This window comes from Xenopus tropicalis, chromosome 1 (genome assembly GCF_000004195.4).
Source record: "Xenopus tropicalis strain Nigerian chromosome 1, UCB_Xtro_10.0, whole genome shotgun sequence".
NCBI classification, from domain to species: domain Eukaryota; kingdom Metazoa; phylum Chordata; class Amphibia; order Anura; family Pipidae; genus Xenopus; species Xenopus tropicalis.
In genome coordinates this window covers 53,744,343-53,759,512 of record NC_030677.2, presented here as the reverse complement: position 1 = coordinate 53,759,512, position 15,170 = coordinate 53,744,343, and the positions used below count along the sequence as shown (strand labels likewise).

The 15,170-nt window shown below is 36.8% G+C and overlaps 1 protein-coding gene across 1 annotated transcript in view; it reads right to left on the bottom strand.

The window, feature by feature from the left end:
- asic5 (acid sensing ion channel subunit family member 5) overlaps positions 1 to 335 on the bottom strand; it is a 68,434-nt gene extending 68,099 nt beyond the window's left edge. The window contains exon 1 of the mRNA XM_018095900.2: positions 221 to 335. The gene's annotated coding sequence lies outside the window, so the exon portion shown is untranslated. The remainder of the gene's footprint in view (positions 1 to 220) is intronic.
- Between the last annotated feature and the right edge of the window lie 14,835 nt (positions 336 to 15,170).

The following is a 15,170-nucleotide window of genomic DNA, read 5'->3' as shown; positions in this document are numbered from 1 at the left end:
AACACATATAACATAATATCATAAATATTATTTTATGTATTGTGGGGGTTTAGCTGGTAGCAGCCAGTATCGGATGGAATTCTGGGCTTCACAGATGAGAAAGGCAACTCTGGTTTGCAACCAAAATGATCAGGCTCTTGCCTGTGCTTTATTTCCTGCAGCAAACAATATATCACCACATGGCATTTGGAAGTAAACAGTTCAACAAACCAAGTCTCACCAGTAGTTTCCACAAAGGTATAACCAAATCCTCACTGCCAATGCCCGGCAGTCCTTTTCTGGAGTCCCAGAATCAGGGGAGCTTGTAGTCAGTCCAGCATACCCCTCGCAGTCTCTCTCAGATACTCTCCATGCTGCACACCCAGGCTCGCCTTAAATGCTTCAGGTGATGCCTAATTGGCTCCAGCATTCTCTAGCCATACTTCAGGGTCCTAGCCTCTCCTGCCCTAGAGATTTAAAGGAGCCAGTACCTCAGCCTGGGTACTATATATCTGCCATCCAACAGACCTTTCTCATCGAGACAAACCTTTTTGTCACATACCTCCCCCCTCTGTTCGAGCCCGTGGGTTCGGACACTGCCTACAACTATACAGTAGGACATTGACAATGCATCCGCATTACCTTGCAGCTGGCCTGCTCGGTGTTCCACCGTAAAGTTGAAGTTCTGCAAGTAAAGAAACCACTGTGTCACCCTTGCATTCTTCACAGTATGAAAATGTATAGTTTTATGGAGATTTTTGAAAATGACTGATTCTGGAAAATCCGAAATAGGTAAATATGTCTTTCTACTCAATCTAACAAGTTGCAATGTTGGTGTTTTTTTTTTTTAAGCAATTCTGATTTTTTATTTTTTTTTAAAAGTGACCTCAAAGCTTCCAGTTTACATCATAAATATGAATGCCAGCGGTCCACTGAACAGTTTAATGTCAAACCTACATAGTTATATTGAAGTACATTGCGTGTAGAGATCCTAAAATAAACCTTGTCCTTGTGCATGCTAATTTCATGGCTTACATTTCAACTTTACTTTGTTTTATGTGGGGTAAAGCTGCAAAAAAGTGCACTGACCCCCAAAATTTATATCTTTTTTTGGAAAGTACACATTGCACAAATACGAAATGTTTAAATATTTATTTCTAAAGAAAATTGCCTAAATATTTACAATTGACACTTTTATCTCTTACTGTATCTTACACACAAAGATAAATCACCAAGGCACCTGAAATATGACTTCAGTAGTTCAACTGAACAGTGTGATGCCCAGTATTTACCAAAGCATATAGTCTGTATGCATATACAGTAGTCCGAATAAAAATAGTACATATGAATTTTCTTGGCTGCCACTTTAGCAAACAAAACACCCTATCTGTGTATTATGTGCTGTAAGACCCATTTAACTTTACAAAGACCACAGAAAACCATACATTTGAGGAAACACACAAACATGCACATTCTGATGAATCCAGCTGGGTAAAAATACCTTTATACACCAAACTACAAAGCTATGCTAAAAAACATGTAATGAACAATAATGCAAAGGTACATGCCATAAAACCACAAAAATTGTGCAGATCAATAAAATAACAAAATATGATTTGTCTGGAATGTCTGATCTGACCGCATGATTAGTGGCCAAAATACCTGATCCAGTAGTCATGCTGTGAAATGAACAGTTTTTAGGCTAAAAAATAAACAAAAGATAAAATGGTAAAATTTATACATTTTTAAAAAATATATAAGAAAGTTAAAAATAAAAAAGCTTTTGTGTATGCATGTGTGTACACTTGTAGAAGTTATGTGACACTGTGTATGTGTGCAAAAGTATGCAAAAAGCCTCCAAATGCAAACTTTATTATATAAGCATGTAAAAAAAGTAGTACAGGTATAGGATCCCTTATCCGGAAACCTGTTATCCAGTAAGTTCCAAATTACGGAAACGCCATCTCCCATAGACTCCATTATAAGCAAATAATTCTAATTTTTTAAAATGATTTCCTTTTTCTCTGTAGTAATAAAACAGAACAGTGTGCTTGGTCTCAACTAAGATATAATTAATCCTTATTGGAGGCAAAACAATCCTATTGGGTTTAAATGATGCTTAAATTATTTTTTAGTAGACTTAGGGGCACATTTACTAACCCACGAATGGGCCGAATGCGTCCGATTGTGTTTTTTTCGTAATGATCGGTAATTTTGTGATATTTTCGGCGTCTTTACGATTTTTGCGTAAAAACGCGAGTTTTTCGGCGTCTTTACGATTTTTGCGTAAAAACGCAAGTTTTTCGTAGCCATTACGAAAGTTGCGCAAAGTCGCGATTTTTTCGTAGCGTTAAAACTTGCGCGAAACGTTTCGCCTTTTAAGTTTAAACGCTATGAAAAAGGCGCGACTTTGCGCGCAAGTGTTAACGCTATGAAAAAATCGCGACTTTGCGCAACTTTCGTAATGGCTACGAAAAACTCGCGTTTTTACACTAAAATCGTATAGACGCCGAAAAAATCGCAAAAAATACGAAAAAGTCGCAAAATGTTCGTTTCCAATCGGAATTTTTCCAATTCGGATTCGAAATCGTGTCTTAGTAAATCAGCCCCTTAAGGTATGGAGATCCAAGATCCCTTATCCGGAAAGCTCCAGGTCCCAAGCATTCTGGATAACAGAATACCTGTACTCACCATTTTGTAGCAGGAGGGCTCCTGGCAGTGACAGAGAGTCCTTGGGAGCAATGTCACCACCATGTGTCACAAAGTCCCTGCAGGAGGAAGTGAGTGGGAGGTGCTAGGGGGGAAGGAAGGAGCACTCCAAGCAACAGACATGCTGCATGATCTTTTAGGTCTGTGTAAACAAAAATATAATTTTATAAGTGCTGTGATATTCTCATGTATTTATTCAGTTATGATTAAAAAAGGAGTGACCTTAGTTTGACTGACAGTCCATGGCCATACTTATTTGCCTGAATTTTAAAAGTTTAGAGTCACATGTAAAACACTGGATATTTTTAAAAGGCTTGTACTGTAGGTTTATTTTCAGACAAAACACCATGTTTGCACTGTGTTCTTTTGTAGTGGTGTGGTTTCTGTAATGGGCTATGCAACCCTTCTTATTTCTCCCTCAAGGTTAGTCTATCTCTGTCCAATATGCTAACTCAACTCCTCTGAACTTTAATTACACACTACCACTGTATGGGTACAAAGCTTTATTGCTCCCCAAGCTGCAGAAGATCATATGAAAAGCAGAACTAATAACAACACACAGCTTTTCTCTGCACTATCTGTGCTTTTGTTAGGAAATTAAAGCATCCACACGTTTTAGGATTTCAGAAAACCTTAATTTCTAATCATTTGTTAAGGGGGTGGCTTTATATTGTTATGTTTTGAAGTAATTGTTGATACAAAAGACTTTATTTTAGATTATAGCACATTAATAAAGAATTAGATAATACATAATAAAAACACAACTCAAGATTTAAAGCATTATATATCTTGTAACTACAGATTAGATATGTTTCTTTCATTATTAGGGTAAAATTATTTATTTGTTTGAAAACCTGATTTATTTTTGCCATTTTGATTATCTTTTTATTATCACTGACGACTGTTACTATGTTCAGTTTCTGTTTCCTAGCAACTGAACTGTAACCTACTTTCTAGGTGCTTCTGCCTCGGGATAAGATTCCCAGATGATAGTGATCAATTTCTGAAGTCTATTTTTCCTATGTGAAAAAAAATCATATTGTGTACATTTAGGTGAGTATAATAAAGAATTACTTATATAGAGATACAGTATGTATAATAATAATTATTTGACAGCATTTATATTATACCCAGTTTCGTATATATTGTTGCTATATTTGTGTGACTGTGTGTATCACAGTTTTTACAATACTTTGCGTCGTATTTATTAGTGGACGAACTCTCATTTTTGCCCCTTGATATACTGTATGTACCCCTTAATCCTATACAAGTGAATGAAGGCCTTTTAAATGTTTCACTGGCAAAGAGCTCTGTTTTCACCCTTTGATAAAAATACCTTCATACATGAAGAATTGGGTTTAATAAATTTAGGTAGTCAAATGTAATATATACACACTTATAGCCTAAAGTTATACACACATACAAAGGGATCAGCCTTTTTTATTAGAAGTTACAGAGGAAACCCTTGATCATATATTTGTAGGCAAAAGGTCCCAGAAAGAATGCTTTTATACCAGCTATGTAAATCCAAGGTATCTTTTAATATGTCATATTAAACTAGGATTTAACTGTAACCTTACACAAGTTCAAGTCATGTAACAAATGGAACAACATGTGCAAAAGCTATATTTAATTCATGTAAAAGAAAATTTGTTCTTGTAAAGGCATACATTTTCACATTGCAAACAGTTTTTTTATTAATGACTTTTATAACATAGGTCTCTTTCAAAATTACATAGCACTGTTTATATATAAGGATAGCTTTTACTTATATACTTGTTACACTCTTATATGTACATACAAATATTTTATATATTAAGCACATTTCTCATGACAGTGGGCAGGAAACCTATTTTTAAATTTAGTTTAAAAGTTGTGTGAAGCATTGTTCTTTCTCTCTAACAATTTTTTTCACACATTTGAGGTCTAAGGGCTATCAGACAGCATAGAACAGTCAAAAATGTGGCGACAGACAGGCTATTAATTGTGGAATGATCAGGATTCCCAGCTGCTTGGCATCAGGAAATGATTCTGATGTGTCCATCAGGTTTTTCTTATTGTTATCTACTGACATCTTTTTTATTGCCACCATTTATCTGACCAATAAGCACCCACTGGCAGAGGCTGCTCTATGTAAAAATCCAAAAAGTAAGAAAAAAGCTTCAGCAGATTTACTGCAAACCATTTATTGTTGGTAGTGGTAACAGGACATGACCCGAAACATGTCGTGTTACCACTACCCACAATAAATGGTTTGCAGTAAATCTGCTAAAGCTTTTTTCCTACTTTTTGGATTTTTGCAGTTGTATTTGGTTGCAGCACAGAGCAACAACTAGGAGCTAAAGGTTTTTTTCGTAAGTACTTTATACAAAGTTCACCAATAATTTTTTATTTTGAGCTGCTCTATGTAAATCTGATCCTGGTACAGGTATGGGATCTGTTATCCAGAATGCTCAGGACCTGGGGTCTTCCAGATAAGGGATCTTTCCGTAGTTTTGATCTCCATGCTTTAAGTTTACTAAAAATCATTTAAACATTAATTAAACCCAATAAGATTGCTTTGCCTCCAATAAGGATTAATTATATCTTAGTTGGGATCAAGTACAAGGTACTGTTTTATTATTACAGAGAAAAAGGAAATAGTTTCTAAAAATTAGAATTGTTTGTTTCAAACGGAATCTATAGGAGATAGCCTTTCCGTAATTTGAAACTTTCTGGATAATGGGTTTCCGGATAATGGATCCTTTATCTGTACTGTTATTCTGCTGATGATAATAGCACTGGTCAGCAAACTGAGTTTTGAATATTTGGATTCTCTGTAAATGTCTCCTATTTCTCTGAAATATTTTGTCATCGTTTTAGCCTCATAAGATTGAGGTTGAATTAGGCAAAGCACTTGTGTTTGTAATGCCAGGTAGATCCATCTCCAATTTTTCAATACTCTACTAAATGTTTTTTGTACTTTTATCATCATGTTTCTTTATTCTCTCACACAATTTGTTTCTGTTCCCTTTACCTTTTTATTGTGGCAACAATTACGCTCCTGTGCTGGTTACTTTGTCTTTCTTTGTAAATAGGAATAATTCTTATTTACTCTCTTCTAGAACGGTAGCTCTAAAGAGAGTTGTTCACCTTTACATTAACTTTTAGTATGATGTATAGAGTGCTATTCATGCTATTCATTTTTTATTACTGGCAGTTCTTTAATAAATTAACTTTTTGTTCCACAGCTCTCCAGTTTGGAATTTTAGCTTTTTTCTGATTGCTATGGTCTAATTTACCTTAGTAACCAGGGAGTGCTTTGAGAGAGTCAATGATATATTTATAGTAGAGGGGCTGAATAGAAAGATAAGTAATAAAAAATAACAACACCAATAAAACTCACAGCCTCACATTTTTCTTCATATTTTTTTGGCTGCTGGGGTCAGCGTCCCCCATTAGAAAGCTTGAAAAAGTCAGAATAAGAAGGCAAATCATACTCATGTTCAATTTTTCATAATATTATGCAATTAACCTCAAGTCATGTACGGTAGTAACTTTAACATTCTTAAAAAGTTAAAACAGTTACTATAGACTCTGTATGGTGTGTTAAGGTCTATTGTACCAATAGAATGATTGCAGTATGGAAGGTCCCTCTGGCTATAATACAGCAGACATACTACATTTATCTCACAATATGCAGAGATGTACTGTAGGTTGGTCACTGTCCATGGTCTGTAATATATACCAATCAATCATATGAAAGCATGTATGATTTTGTTTTTTTCATGGTTGGTGGAATAATGTCAACAAAGTTTTGCCACATTTTAAAAAACTTAGACTGTTGTGTGCTTATTTAGGGATGCCTTTATTCAGTCCATGTAGAATACCTGAAACACTTTTTTTTTTATTCTAAGAATAGCTTGAGGGTCAGTGTGGCATCTAAGATCCATACCTGCAGGGGTACACTGAGGTACATAATTGACTGCATGGTCCCTTATGTGAATCCAAAACCTTCTAATAAATGGACAGCTCTATCTGCCATATCACCCAGGATCTAATTTGGGGTATGAATACGAAAATGTTAATTCTTGCTTGTCTTGCCTTCTACTGATGGAATTTCAGACTGGAATGTAGCTATTTTATTGGGGAAAAGATGCTGCTATATTCTTTCAGCTTAAAATACACTCATTCTGCAATAGGTGCAGTGTTACTGGGACATCATTTAGGGTAAACAAACAACTGATTAATCTGGGGAAACATTTATCTCTGCTGTGGATCTGCAGTAAATAGGAGGTATGGATTTCAGTACAATGCAGTTGTGATTAAATGCTGGAAATAATTGCAGCAATCAGAGTTGCATAAAAGTTATTAGCGGCTGCTTGTGCAAACAGTGGCACAGGGAATAACAACAACTAACTATGGGAACAAGAAAATTGTCAGGGTCAAATAGTTGTAATAGAAATACAGTAAATGCCTCTTTAAAAAGTTAACATAATGGGAGCCAATTACGCTCATTTTTTTTCATGAGTCGTAATTGTTTGCTCCAAAATATGATTATGTCTAAGGAAAAAAAAGCTCAATTTTTTTCGTGATTTATTATGAGACAAAACCGAGACAAATCTGAAAGAAAAAATACACCATCTAAAACCTGTCAAGATCATGTAGTAGTCGTTGGCAGATTTTTCTTTTACAAGTGGATCCTGCAACTTTTATTATTTTAATCTATTTAATAAATGAGTGACATTCCTGGAAATGAGTTGAGAAAAAGTAAAATAGTTGGATTCACGTTTTGTTGGGGAAAACAATGCCCACTAGTGAGATTCAAATTCCTTCATTGATCTTTAGTCTCAAATGTTTTAATAAACTGTAAAAATAAAAATAAATAAATAAAGTATTTGGAGACCATTCCAACTGACTTCTATAGAACCTCGTCAGCTTTTACTTACAAGTTATTTATGGTGACTTTTCACATTGTTTTTCTTTAATAAATCCCAACTATTAAAGATTTTTGTAGAATGAAGAAAAAGGCAAACCCAGTTTTTGATAAATAACACCCTAAATGTTTGTACATTGCCTTATTTAGATATGATGCCACATTTAGATATGATGCCACAATAATTTATTTTTAAAATTCCATCCAAAAGAAACCATAGCAATTATTATGATCTGCTAAACTCCAGTAGTTGCTTAATAATGTTTTTCCTTATAGTGTTTATGATGTAAATATTTTATTTGTGGGCTTCCTCTTCAAACCTAACAGTGTTATTTTCTTACTGAAAACAACTCATCAGTTCTCTTTGTCAGCAGTGCATTACATATTGTGGATTCATGCTGGAAACAGCCAATTACAGCAGATAATATCTGGCAGCGACTCACAGCATGAATGTGTTGCTTGGAGCCATTGATAGTGTTTGGGTAAGGACCCATGGGTCACCGGTGAAAAGCCCTTTGCAAGAAGTCATGCAAAGTTGCTGCAGGAGGAAACTTTGTGCGACTTCGGAATACGGACGCGATGCAAAGGGCTTTCCACCAGCGACTCCTATCGCAGGTGACTGAACCGCTCTGTATATATATTATATATATATATTATATATTAATATAAACAATTATAACAAAAAACTATTGTTGAAAAAGATTTATTAAACACTGACTGCAGTTTAGTTAATTTTTAGAATATCAATGGCTCCCCTTTAAAGGTCAGGGGCTTTTTTATTGCTTTTTTCCCTGCGTCGTTTGAACTAGCTAAAAGTAATTTGTCTTGCAACTGTGCAGATATAGATCTTTACTTCAGTTTGGATCCCTTTACAATCTGAATCTCTGTTTGCCCTAAAGATAAAATCACATTATGTTTTTGGAGCACACTTCAAATATGAGCTATTACGGGCCAAAGGCTTTTTAGTAAATAAGACCAAAAGTAATATTTTGAAACAAATACAGTAAGAACTACACATTTGTCATGATTATAGCTTTAATCCCGAATGCAGACTGCATTCCTTTGGCACATTATAAACCTAGATGATGCTTCATAAGCAACAATTACTGTACCTCTAATCTTCAATTTCAGCAACTACTGAATACATTTAATTGTGTAAGAAGGCTGAAAGAAAAGCACTGCTTTTGATGTTCTGTTCATCTTCTTCAACTTTTGGCACTGAAAAATAGCTACTTTATTATTAGTCTGGCAAAGTTCAAGGAAGAAGAATTTATAAAACAACAATATATTATGCTTATTTTATAAAGATCCATTGTTACAAGCTCATAAATTATCAAGTTACATTACAAATATATATAATATATATGTATATATAAAGTATAAAATAAGGTATATTTTTAATGAAGTAGGCTATTTTCTCTTATTTCTCTAGCAAGAAATAAAAATTTTCACTCAAAATGGCATGCTAAGTATCTACAAAATAGAGAGCTCTTCAACACCAGTGAACCAACTAGGGTTCATTGGGACCAATTTTAGTCAAAATTAGTTAATTTAATTATCCATTTGAAAAAGTCATATTGATATGAAAATTCATGAAATATCAGGACATGTGGTAATTATAATCTAAATGCTTTGACACTTGCTTTTAGAAAATTATACAGCTCACACACTTGTAGTGTGGGATCAGGAGTGTAAGTTGGTGGCTTTGGGAGGGACCAGGAGTCCAACAGGAAGGTATGGGGACAAAACAGAAGAGATCAAGTGCAGAGAAATAAATGACTTATGAGTTATTTATAAGTTTTCTTTGTTTAATAGGAAGCCATGCTGAAAATTTCAACAATGGAGGGTTAGCTCACTCTTTGCGATTTTTTCGGAAAATTATCGCGACTTTTTCGTTACCAATACGATTTGCGCGAAAAAACGCAAGTTTTTCGTAGCCATTCCGAAAGTTGCGCAAAATCTGGCGATTTTTTCGGAGCGTTAAAACTTGTGCGAAAAGTTGCGATTTTTTCGTAGCGTTAAAACTTAAAAGGCGCGATGTTTCGCGCAAGTTTTAACGCTACGAAAAAATCGCAACTTTTCGCACAAGTTTTAACGCTACGAAAAAATCGCCAGATTTTGCGCAACTTTCGGAATGGCTACGAAAAACTCGCTTTTTTTCGCGCAAATCGTATTGGTAACGAAAAAGTCGCGATAATTTTCCGAAAAAATCGCAAAATATCGATCATTACGAAAAAAACGCAATCGGACGCATTCGGCCCGTTCGTGGGTTAGTAAATGTGCCCCCTAGTCTTATCACATTTCCTGGCTCTGTGTAAGGGTAAATCGTTATCTGATAACAAGCAATAGGTGTGAATTTGGGTGTATTTGTTGTCCAACCATTTGGGCCCTCCTCTTAGAACCATGTGATTCTATTTCCTTGGGATCACTCTGGGAGCAGCTCGGCTGGGGGTTGCAGCTCGGCAGTATAGCAACTTAAAGTATAGCAAATTTAAGTATACTGCAACGAGTTAGACAGAGTTGAACAGCAGTTGGAACAGCAGTGAACATACTCCATCTGGGACTTTACCTACAAATGTTGTCTGTTCATACTCCATCCACATATCCTCCTCCCTGCTCCCATCTACATGCTCCAGCTCCTTCACCCTTTATAACTACTTACAACACCTCTGTCCCCCGGTTACTGTCCGTACGCGGAGGCACACTCATTTTAAATCCTCTGCTCACATCTTCTCACTCTTTTTCCTACTATTGCTGGCTGCTGGGGATGTCTCTCCAAACCCCGGGCCCTGCTCCATACCTACTTATATCCGTCCTCGTCCTTCTGTCCCCATGCCTAAAGCCTGTCGTTCCTCTGCTGTCTCTAACCTTATTCAGGTTCCCATTCATCCCTCCTCCTGCCTTCCATTCTCTTGTGCCCTTCTTAATGTCCATTCCTTATCTAACAAAGCTACGCTAATCCATGATCTGTTCTGCTCTAAATCATTTCATCTCCTCGCACTAACAGAAACCTGGGTTTTGCAAAATGACACCGCCATTGAAGCTGCGCTCTCTCATGGCGGTCTGTCTTTCTCCCACACCCCCCGGATCAATGGATGCGGTAGGGGAGTTGGAATTCTCCTCTGGAATTGTAAGCTCTACGGGGCAGGGACCTCCATCCTCTTGTGTCTTTGGCTCTTACAATTGTAATAAGTTATCTTTTATTTATTTGTGCTTATTGTAATACTTTGTATTTATCTATTTTAATACCCCTGTTTATATTAATGTATTCTACTGTACAGCACTGCGTACATAAGTAGCGCTTTATAAATAAAGTCATACATACATACATACATATACATACATACATTTCAGAATTCATTCAAGTTTTGGTATTGTGACTATCTTTTGGCCAGGTTGGAGCTGCAGAGTGCCATTGAGTCCTATGGAAGGCTTCCAAAATCATGCATTAAAGGTTTCAAAGCCAGAAAGATTTTCGCTCTGTTTACGATCGTTCAGAACCGAAAATTTTGTGACTTTCGGATCACAACCACAAAATTTTCATACAACTGAGAAAATAATTTTCATGACATTTTCGCACATCAGAAATTATTGTGGTTACTCCGATTTTTTTCCAATCGTGATTTTAACCACCCAAAATTTGTGGTTTCATGAATGGGACCCTAAGACTGACTGAAGTGGGGAGAGGTTAAGGTTAGGGAGGCCAGTTAGTAGCAAGTTGCAGTAGTCCAGGCTGTATAGGATAAGGTTATGGCTGAGCATATTAGCTGTACACTTAAGAGTAGGTAATTTTGTAAGAGTAAGTACTAAGAGTAATTTTGGCAATATTGCATAGGAAACAGTGGAATGTTTTTACATTTTATATGTTGATAGTATACTGTATACAGTTACAATAGTAGCCTTTAACCTCATTGCTTCCATAATATGTTTTCCCCTTAAAAAATGGAGGTACTGTGCTCTTTGTAAAAAGTGGATATTGTATGTAGAGCTAAAAATAGCCTTTAACCACATTACTTCCTCAAGATATCTTCCCTTGGACGTCAGATGTCATATATCCCTCTTTACAGTGTGTTAAACAAGGTAAATGATAGTGATACATCCTCATAAGAAGTGATTTCCTACATGACAACATTAACTTGGGACACCGCTATGACTTATAATGATGTCACCATAGTAACAAGGCAAAAACAATCTAAGCATATTACTTCTCTCGGCACAGATGGGGCTGATCTAAACAGCAGAATATAAAGGCATCAAATTAATAAGAAAAATGGAGCAATATGAGAGAATATGTGTAATCGGAAAAGTCTGACTCCTGAAAACCAGACTGACTTGCAAATTAAAAAATTATATCTTATTATCTGGTTCCCCCCAAGTAAACAAGGCATTCATTGCAAATCATACGCAATTTACCCAGGGGTCAGAGACATAAATACATTCTTTTACCTTCAGTCTGACACAATTCTAAGGCTTTTCTCAGAAATCACTGTTCCCTTGTCTTTCTCACTGATCTTGCATACATTACATCAAAATCATATTATGTGTTTATTCTTAGTCAATAGCCTCCAAATTAAAAGCTAGTTTGGTTACCATCGGTATGGCTACAGTACGGTAAAATGAAATAAAACTTCTTTTATTTACCATATGTGAATTCCTGTGGGTCTAAAGTTTTCATACATTTGCTTGTTACACAATAGTATTTAGCATTGGTTTTTAATTACTTAAATCAATGCTTAGGGTAGCCTTCACCAGCTTCTTACAGTTTATTGCTGACATCTTTGTCCAGAACTGGTGTAAATCAGTCAGGTTTGTCAACCTCTTTGCTCTGACACACCTTTTCAGTCCAGTCCACAAATTTTCAGTAGTATTCAGGTCTAAGCTTTGTGATGGCCAAAGCTATGGCTTGAGATGTTGCTTCAGAATGTCTACATCAGCGTTTTTCAACCACTGTTCCGCGGCACACTAGTGTGCCGCGAGATGTTGCCTGGTGTGCCGTAGGCAGGGCACCAATGTACTAGGGGGGCACTGCTCTTGGCACCAATGTACTAGGGGGGCACTGCTGCTGGGCACCAATGTACTAGGGGGGCACTGCTGCTGGGCACCAGTGTACTAGGGGGGCACTGCTCTTGGCACCAATGTACTAGGGGGGCACTGCTGCTGGGCACCAATGTACTAGGGGGGCACTGCTGCTGGGCACAGAGTTAAATTTTTTAACATTTTCTAATGGTGGTGTGCCTCGTGATTTTTTTCATGAAACAAGTGTGCCTTTGCCCAAAAAAGGTTGAAAAACACTGGTCTACATAACTATCATGTCTCATGATGCCATCTATTTTCTGATGTGCCTTTTCCAGCAAAACATCTCAATAGCATGATGTTGCCACCCCCTTGCTTCACAAAGCCTCACCATTTTCCTTCATACATATTGGTGGTCATTACAGACAAACAATTGTATTTTAGTTTTATATTACCAGAGAACCCTCCTCCAAATGCTCCTTTTCTGCAAACTTGTGTTTTTTTTTTTTTAATGCTGGGCTTCTTGTTCCTTACACAACAGCCTTTCATGCCATGGCAGTTAAACTCACTTAATGGTGAATGTTGATACCTATTGCCTCCATATCCTTTACCAGCTTCTTTGTTGTTGCCCTGGGGTTTAGTTGAACTTTTTTAGGGCAATGTTTGTTCATCCTTTTGAGAGATTAGCCTCCTTACTAAACAATGCAGTGTTGTCCCCAAATTTATACATCTGTGTATAGTTGTTTGCATGGGGACTTAAGTTTTTGGAAATTGTTCCTAAGAAGGAACTAGACTTGTAGAGGGCCATAATGTTGTCTTTGCGTAGTTGCTTGGATTTTCTCATGATTTTCCTCAAGAGTTTAAACATCATTAGCAAAGGGATATGTAAATTTTAGTAATCACCTGTAAGTGACCCACTATAAGGTAGCTGAGGAGTGTGTCACTGAATTTGTGGAGGAAAGACCTCTCCTACACCTCCCACTGAGGAGAACAGTCACTGGAAGTGAGACAGGGTCAGAAAGTCGAGGATATCAAAGCAGGAATAAGGCTTAGTGTCTTTACTAGGGTAACGATCACTTCGCAGTGATTCTAGGCTCTTGGCCCTTTTAAGCGCAATGTGCATGTGTCGGCATCAATTCGCGCGCATGCTCAAGTGCCAGGCGTCTGAATGAGCTGTGAGTGCGCTCACGTCAATTCACAGCGTACGTACACATTTGCCCTTTGGATACAGGGGAAATATACCACACTCTGGAAAACTTTAACATATACCCTTGAATAGCTTTCTGTAACCCATAACTATCAACATTAGGGACCCTTCCATTTGTCATACTTAAATACATTACTGGTGCAAAATAATTTTAGTGATCCAATGGGTGTCATGTTTTCAGTGCATCGGACTTGACTGCTTTAGAAAACCAGATGCATACAGATACATTTGTACATTATAATTCAAAACCTAATGTTCTTGACTAATGTAGGTATACTATCATTCAGTGACATACATGAAAGGGTCATACTTACCGCAAAAGCACTGGAAATAAACCCTCTTACTAGAAATACCTTTTCTTTCCTTTACACTTGCCATTTCCCCTAGGGGGCAGCATTGTTTTATTAAACAGTACAAAACCAAACCAAGGCTGCCAGTGTATTTGCAGGAGCTATTGAATTCAGTTGTCAGAAGAAAAAGAAGATGCATAATGAAAGACCTTGAACTTTATTAAATGTGCTGTTTATGGCCTACTATCAATGTATACCCTTAATTCTGCAATCCTTTATCTGATTTTGTTCTTGTTTTTTAAATCATATAAGTTAATAATGGAGTCCTGGTATATGATTTATGGGGCTTGCATTAAAATATCTCTTCTTCAAAATGCACATTATAATTATAATTCATAATTATGAATTGCAGTATATCAATATATTATCACATGTACGGCCTCAATAAGATGAAAGGATATACAGAATAGGAGCAGACTGAGTGTGTATTTCTGTGTAGTCCAAGCATCAGAAACGCCAGCTCAACCATCATTATAAGTAGAGGCGGTAAGAATTCCCATTAACCCCATAATGTGCATTGGCCATTGTCAACCTCCTTCTGTGCATTTATGCCCCAAAATTCTGTCATTTTGCTCCTATACGGAGCAATGAGGACATCTCCCCACTGCACCGTATGTGAGTTTCAATTGACGCGCATGAATGCGCCCGCGTGGGGGAGAAGTTGCGAATGTGTGGAATGACCATGCATGGGGGGGGCTCAACGAATGGGGGCGACATTGGGTTGCCCGGATAAGAAATCCGGCGCTGTATATGAGTATATCTGGAAGTGTGTTTGTCTTTAAGTGGCCACCACTTTTATGGTATTATTAATAAACTAAGTACAGGTATGGGATCCCTTATTTTAAAACACATTATCCAGAAAGCTCCAAGGACCACCTTCCGTAGAGTCCGTTTTAAGCAAATATTTTATTATTTTATTAATTCTTTTCTCTTTAATAATAAAACAGTAGCTTGTACTTCATGGTAACTAAGCTGCATGAATCCATATTGGGGGCAA